General features: G+C 37.1%; 1 non-coding gene across 1 annotated transcript; it reads left to right on the forward strand.

Moving 5' to 3' along the window:
- Nucleotides 1-7,517: 7,517 nt before the first annotated feature.
- Nucleotides 7,518-7,625, forward strand: LOC115293017. The gene has a single exon (XR_003909290.1). It is a non-coding gene; the product is annotated as a U6 spliceosomal RNA (small nuclear RNA).
- The last annotated feature ends 741 nt before the right edge of the window (nucleotides 7,626-8,366 follow it).

The raw sequence follows: 8,366 nt of genomic DNA on the forward strand, positions 1-8,366 counted from the left end.
GGTCCATGCAAAAAAGTAGCTACCTTTTATGTAGGAAATGGATGATTAAGACTTTGGTGTTGTAAAAGCAACTTCATTTAAACATAACCACCCCCACCACCAAAAAAAGAAGAGGGGAAAAAAAAGTAAAGAAAATAATAAGGAAAAAACCCAAGACACACTTCCTATGGGATTCATGATGTGGTTTCATCTTAGCTTGGGCAAAGCATGCAGTATTTAATACATAGTAGCAGAATATTTACTATTGAAGCTTGAAAAGATGTGAGTTCTTTGTGTGCAATCTTTCATTTATGCATGTGAGAGGGTTTTCTTTTTTAAATATTTTTACATTGTTTTCCTTGTTGGGGTGTTTGCTTATTTAATACATTCCATCAAGGACAGAAATTACATGCTGTTTTTTTTTTCCTATACTTCAACTTTAAGGAGAATAATAAACTAGTTTCCAAAGTGGTTGTGCCAGTTTACACCCCGACCATCACTGCGTGAGTATTGCTTTACATTGCTCTATAACTTCACCATGAAAAAGAGAGAGAAGACTCAAATAAATAAAATCAGAAATAAAAAAAGAGATGTTACAACTGTTACCACAAAAATACAAAAAAATCATAAAAGATTTTTTGCTTAAAACTATAAGTAATTATACACCTACAAATTGGACAATCTGGAAGAAATGAGTAAATTTCTAGAAACATACAATATTCCAAAAAGAAGCATGATGAAATAGAAAATCTGAAGGGTGGCTGGGTGGCTCAGTTGATTAAGTATCAGATTCTTGATTTTGACTCAGGTCAATCTCATGGTTTGTGAGATGGAGCCCTGTGTCATGCTCTGTGCTGACAGCATGGAGCCTGCTTGGAATTCTCTCTCTCCCTCCCTTTCTGACCCCCCTCAAAATAAATAAATAAACATGAAGAAAAAAAAGAAAAAGAAAATCTGACCAGACCAATTACTAATAAGGAAACTGAATCCATAATCCAAAACCTCTGGACAAATGAAAGTTCAGGACTAGACAGCTTTACTAGTGAATTCTACCTAACATTAAAGAAAAATTAATGTCAAATTTTTTCTCAAACTCTTTCAAAAAATAGAAGAAAAGAGAACTCTTCCAAATTCACTTTATGTGACCCCAGTATTATGCAGATACCAAAACCAGATGGATGCCACAAGAAAAGATAATTATAGGCCAATATCCCTAATGAACACAGATGCAAATATCCTCAACACAATATTACCAAATCAAATTAAACAGTACATTAAAAAGATCATATGCCATGATCAGTGGAATTTATTCCAGGGATAAAAAGATGGTTCAATGGCTACAAATCATCAGTGTGATATACCACATTAACAAAAGGAAGGATAAAAATCATATGATCATCTCAATAGATGGAGAAAAAGCACGTGACAGCATTCAACATCCATTTATGATAAAACCTCTCAACAAAGTGGACATGGAGGGAACATATCTCAACATAATAAAAGCCATTCATGACAAGTCTACAGCTAACATACGCAATGGTGAAAAGCTGAGGGCTTTTCCTTTAAGACCAGGGATAAGACAAGGATATACCATACCCTTTGCCACTTTTATTTAATGTAGTATTAGAGTTCTTAGCCGGAGACATTAAGTAAGAAAAGGAAATAAAAGTCACACAAATTGGAAAAGAAGAAGTGAAACTGACACTATTTGAAGATGACATGATATTATATAGAGAGAAAACCTTAAAGACTCCATTAAAATGTTAGAACCAATAAATGATTTTAGTAAAGTTGCAGGATACAAAATCAATACACAAAAATCTGTTGTGTTTATATATATATTAATAACAAACTATTAGTAAGAGAAATAAAAGAAACAATCCAATTTACAGTTGCATCAAAAAGAATAAAAGAACTAGGAATAAATTTAACCTATATATTGAAAACTGTAAGACATTAATGAAAGAAATTGAAGAAGACACAAATAAATGTAAAGATATTTCCTGCTCATGGATTGTAAGAATTAATGTTGTTAAAAATGTCCATACTAGGGGTGCCTGGGTGGCTCAGTTAGTTAAGTGTAGGAATCTTGATTTTAGCCCCGGTCATGATTTCGCAGTTCATGGGATTGAGCCCCGTGGCTGGCTGCATGCTAACCATGCAACATGTGCATGGAATTTTCTCTCTCCTCTTCTCTACCCCTCCCAGCTCTTTCTCTCTCAAATAAATAGATAAATTAAAAAACATTTCCATACTGCCCAAAGCAATCTGTAGATTCAATACAATCTCTATCAAAATTCCAGTGGCATTTTTCACAAAAATAGAACAAACAATTCTAAAATTTGTATGGAATCATAAAATACCTGAATAACCAAAGCAATCTTAAGTAAGAATAACAAGGCTGGAGGCATCATGCTCCTTGGTTTCAAATGATATTACAAACCTATTGTAATTAAAACATGGTATTTTAATTAATTAATTAAACTTTATTTAATTAAAGTATGGTGTTAACATACAAACAGACACATAGATCAGTGGAACAGAGTAGAGAGCCCGGAAATAAACCCAGAGGAGGCAGGAATATACAATGGGGAAAATATGGTCTTTTCAATTAATAGTATTAGGAACATTGGACAATCCTGTGCAAAAGAATGAAACTGGACTACTATTTTACAACATATACAAAGATTAACTCAAAATGGATTAACGAACTGAATTTGAAACCTGGTATCATAAAACTCCTAAAAGAAAACATAGGTGGTGAGTTTCTTGACATAAGTGTTATTTGAATCTGACACCAAAAGCAATAGCAATCAAGGGGGAAAAAAACCAAGGGGGACTACATCAAACTAAAAAGCTTCTGCCCCGCAAAGAATTGATCAACAAAATGAAAAGGCAACCTATTGAATGAAAGTAAGTATTTGCAATTATATATCCAATAAGGGGTTAACATCTAAAATATGTAAGGTACTCATACAACTCAACAGCAAAAGAAACAAACAAACAAAAAATCCAAGTAAAAAATTGGCAGAAGATCTAAACAGACTTTTAAAAAAATGTTTATTCATTTTTGAGAGATAGAAGGTGAGTGGGGGAAGGGCAGAGAGAGAGAGAGGGAGACATAGAAACTGAAGACGGGCTCCAAGCTCCAAGCAGTCAGCACAGAGCCCCATGCAGGGCTCAAACTCACTGACTGAGAAATCATGACCTGAGCCTAAGCCAAGTTGGACACTCAACCAACTGAGTCACCCCAGGTGCCCCAGACATTTTTTCCCCCTAAAGAAGTCATACAGGTGGTCAACTGGCATGTGAAAAGAACTGTATATCATTAATCATCTGGGAAATACAAATCAAAACCCCTCACACCTGTTAGAATGGCTGTTTTCAATAAAGCTAGAAATAACAAGAGTTGGCAAGAAGTGGAGAAAAGGAAACTCTTGTGAACTATTGGCAGTATGTAAACTGGTACAGCCATGATGGAAAACAGTACGGAGGTCCCTCAAAATATTAAAAGTAGAACTACCATGATCCAGCAATTCTCCTTCTGTGTGTCCATCCAAAGAAAATGAAAACACTAGCCTGAAAGGACATATGTACTCCTATGTTTATTGCAGCATTATTTGTAGTAGCCAAGATATGGAAACTACCTAAATGCCCAGCGATGGATGAATGGATAAAGAAACGGTGGTAAATCTACACAGCAGAACATTATTCAGTCATAAAAAGTAATGAAATCTTGCCATTTGTGTCAATATGGATGGACCTTGAAGGTATTATGCTTAGTGAAATAAGTCAGAGGAAGACACACACTGAATGAGCTCTCTTATATGTGGAATCCAGAAATCAAGAAATCAATCAATCAATCAAGCTCATAGATAGGAAGAAGAGAAGGGTGGTCGCCAAAGGTATGGAGAGTGGTGGGACAAATGGGTGAACCATTTCAGTTTTTTAAATAATTTCAATAAACTGAATTAAAAATATTATCTCTCAAAAATATTGAGATGTTTTAAGCCATTTTAGTTGGGAGCTTTTTTTATGCAGCAAAGGCTCATGATACAAACTTGTTTTAGAGTTGTTTTTTACATTTCTCAGAGTGACCAGTTTTTCTGTTTCCTGCATCTGTTATTTCTCATCATGGTACTTCATTTCTTCATGCATATTGTAATTTTTTACGGAGACCTATTTGCAATGAAGAATTTTGTTGAGGGCCTCTGTGATGCCTAGGTTGTAAACATAAAAGATCAGTTTTGAGTTTTCCACTGAATGAGTCCTAACTTTTACAATGGTCTGTACAAGTTATAATACTAATTTTTGGACTGTAAATTTGCACCATGCAAGTGGTTTAATTTGTATCTATATGGCAGAATTTTTCCTGTTACTTTGGTTAGTTGGATAATTTTTCTAGATTCGATTTTCAGGAAGCTCTTTGTGGGTCTATTATTTTGAGACTCAATTCTAGCTCCTCCACCTTTAACCCCAATGAAGTCACAGCCTCTATTATCTAATGGGTATTAAAACATCAACTCTAGATTTCCAGGGCAGTTTTTGTTTTTTTATTATTTAAAAATATTTTTAATGGTTTATTTATTTTTGAGAGAGAGAGACACACACACAAAGGGTGAGTGGGGGAGGGGCAGAGAGAAAGGGTGACAGAATCTGAAGCAGGCTCCAGGTTCTGAGTTGTCAGCACAGAGTCTGATGCAGGGGCTCAAACTCATGAGCAGTGAGATCATGACCTGAGTTGAAGTCTAACTCCTAACCAACTGAGCCACCCACATGCCCCTTTTTAAAAATTATTTCCTTAAGGTTTTTATTTATTTATTTTGAGAGGGAGAAATCATGAATGGGGGAGGGTCAGAGAGAGAGGGGGAGAGAGAGAATCCCAAGCAAGCTTAGCACTGTCAGTGTAGACCCCATGAGGGGCTCCAACTCTCTAACTGAGATCATGACCTGAGCCAACTCTGATGCTGAACCAATTGAGCCATCCAGGCATCCCTCCAAGGACAGTTTTTAATTTTGGCTTCTGGAAATAGCTCTTTTCTTTGGAGCAAAGCTATTTAAAACAGATTAATTTTATTTTGTCCATCATTTCTATGTGTTTGTATCCATGTTTGTTTCTTTCCATGTCAGATCAGTCTATCATACTTCTAAATGTCTGGGTCAAATTCTGTAGCATTAATTAGTATCTGCTGAGTAACTGCTACAGATTTAGCATATATTCAATATGTCTCCTACTCCCTTTATTAGCTTCACTGAACCCCTAATATTATCTGTCTTATCCTGTCTCCCCTGAGTAGTTGATAAACTCCTTGTGGGGAAGATACTATGTTTTATTCTTTTTGTGTCCTGCCTTGTCCTCAAAAAGATTTCACATAACTGTTCAATGAATATTTTTAAATATTCACTTTTAAAATGTATGATATATAAACTATAAAAAAATAAAAAAACAAAATCTTTAAAAAGTAAAAAAAAAGAAAGAAAATAAGGTAGCTTCATGGGAGGTTTTAAAAATATACATGAACCCTTAGGGTGCCTGGGTGGCTGAGTTGGTTAAGCATCCAACTCTGGCTAATGTTATAAGCTCACGGTTTGTGAGTTCAAGCTCTGCTTCGGGTTCTCTGTTGTCAGCACAGAGCCCGCTTTGGATCCTCTGTCCCCTTCTCTCTCTGTCCCCCCACTTGCGTCTCTCTCTCCATCAAAAAATAAATAAACATTAAACACACACACACACACACACACACACACACACACACACATTAACTATTGAAAGAACTGTATCTCTCATCAAAACAGGGTTGAGGCTTTAGAATGGAAGTGATGAGGTTTGTTTACAGTTTGTGAGAGTTGACAAAATATTGAAGAGAATATTATTAACGTGAATCATGCCATTGCAGGCCCATAAGCAATTAGGTCACCTCTGTGCCTTCTTTTATATTGCCTCAGAGTATCTTTTTACTTCAGTCATTGCTATGGCTACCAGCAGTGGCAGGCGAAACTAGACTGACCTCATATTTGCTGCCCTGTGAAGCTATTTGTTACTTTCTACGCTGGCCTCTTTATCACTTCTCTGGGGAGATGCCTGCGGGAACGTGTTTGGCCATTCCGCTGCACGGACAAAGCCCAAAGGGAGAAAATGCTAACATCTCAATGGGCAACCCTTGACCTGTGGAGGATGGGAGACTGGGCAACCCATCTATTCTTTCAACCGTAGGTGAGCAACTATGACTCATATTCTACACAGCATCTCAGAGTCTCCGGAAGATCAAGGTCCACTTGCCCAGTAATGAACGGTTTGATAACACACCCTCGGTTTATCTTTCTCTTCCCAGTTGCACTCTACCAAGACCCTTACTCTTATTCTTTAGAATTACTGCCCCAAAATTACTTTCATCTTGTCATGGGCTCTTCATTTTTGGGATGGAACTCAGGCTAAGACAACGAAAGTGACATATCAGGCCTAACTTTCCTGAAGGGGAGTTTCAACTTCATCAACCCATTCACAAATCTTATTTAGAAACATTGATCTGTGAGGAAAAAAATCAGCCCAACTCAAGAGTAGAGCTTTTGGGATTCCTGGAGAGATCTCTAGAAGGACAGCTTCAATTCTGGTGGTGGAATCTTTATGTAACAGCTGTCAAGGAGGGTTAAATTGGTGGGAAGAGGCAGCAGATAGACTGACATCACAAAGCCAAACAAATAAGAACCTAGGACTTCAAGTTTTGTTTTTCTTCCGTATTTTGAGCTTTGTATTCTCAATTGCCCTTTTTTTTCACTTGAAAAGAATGCATTTTGGCACACTTAAAAAGATGTGTAATAACCATGTGGGTCCAATTAATAATTGACTCAAGATTCTGGTATCGAGTGTGCAAGCTAGATGACTAATAAGTCCAGAATGCTATTAAGTAAAGCCCATTTTTCTTCTACAGATAAACCGGCAGGTGACAATATACACTTAGGAAGTTGAGGCCAGAAGGAATAAAATGTTCTCTAGACACTATAATCCTGGTTGTGTTTTCTCCCTTGACAAAATTGCTGAAAGTAAATATCTCTATAAGCTGGGGATTTTTTTTGTGTGCATCCCTTTCACAGTGGCTCTGATAAGTCCTGCTCATAGTAGAGTATACTGGTCTGACAGCCACAACCTTTTTGGGCGTTATGCCCAAGAGAGGTGGAATAGACACTTATGAAACAGAAATCTTGTCTATCTGTTAAGTAAACACTTATCAGACAGACTAGTGTATAAAATTTATCATACCAGGAAGAGCCAACCTTAATATCAAACATGACTTACTTCAAATATAAACAGATTGTTATGTAAATAATAAGTGGTAATGGAAACAACTCGAAGAGCAAATTATCATAAGAATATACTTGAGCTGGTCTGGATGCGAGAACTAGATACTTTCCACACAGAACAACCTTGCAAGGTAAATAGGATTATCCTGATTTTCCAGTGGAAGAAACTGAAACTCAGAATTCTGCACCCAAGGATATACAGCTGGTAAATGGCAGTGCCTGGATTAAAATAACTAATCATCGTGCTCGCTTCGGCAGCACATATACTAAAATTGGAATGATACAGAGAAGATTAGCATGGCCCCTGCACAAGGATGACACGTAAAATAACTAATCTTCAGGATCATGATCATTAAGATTGATGGCACTTATGTGTACATACTGGCGATCACATCTGGGATGATGACCTCCCATATGTTGTTTATTCCAATAATAACTCCTTGAGCTAGTCACCCCATGCCCACTCTATATATGAAGAAAGTTAATTTTGAAGGTTAAAGGGCTCCATCAAAGTCATACGATGAGCATGCAGCAGCTGTGGAATTTTAACTGGGATATGAAGTTCTACCGCCTTCACCCATTCTACGCAGGCTCTGAAAACAGATTTCTTATGCCCTGCCCTATGCCTGTCTCAACTGACATGTTTCTCTCAAGCATGTGACGGGGTAAGTTCCATTTCCCACTCTTGCCCCCAAGGGTCTCACTAATGCTGCTCTCTTCAAGGAACTACTAACATCTCTAGTTTAAGCAATGTGCAAAATAACTGATGCAAACAAAATCTCTTCCCCCGAGGCCTCTCTCATGCATGGTTCATTTTCTGGACTAATAAGACCAGGAGGTGGCCTTCTGGGGTGAACCCATGACATGTTGGTAACTTCAGTGCCTCAGTGGAGCCACGAGCAAGATTTAATGGACAATAGACACATTTTATGGTAAATCAGTTTCATTTCTTTTTTTTTTTTTCTGTTTATCAGTTTCATTTCTGAAAGATCGTCACACAGTGTCTAAGGAGCAATGACAAGATGTGAAAATAGATTGACAGTTGTTTCAGATGTCTACTATTATGTTCTCTTTCCTTCTGACACAACATG

The sequence above is a fragment of the Suricata suricatta genome, chromosome 5, assembly GCF_006229205.1.
Source record: "Suricata suricatta isolate VVHF042 chromosome 5, meerkat_22Aug2017_6uvM2_HiC, whole genome shotgun sequence".
NCBI lineage: Eukaryota > Metazoa > Chordata > Mammalia > Carnivora > Herpestidae > Suricata > Suricata suricatta.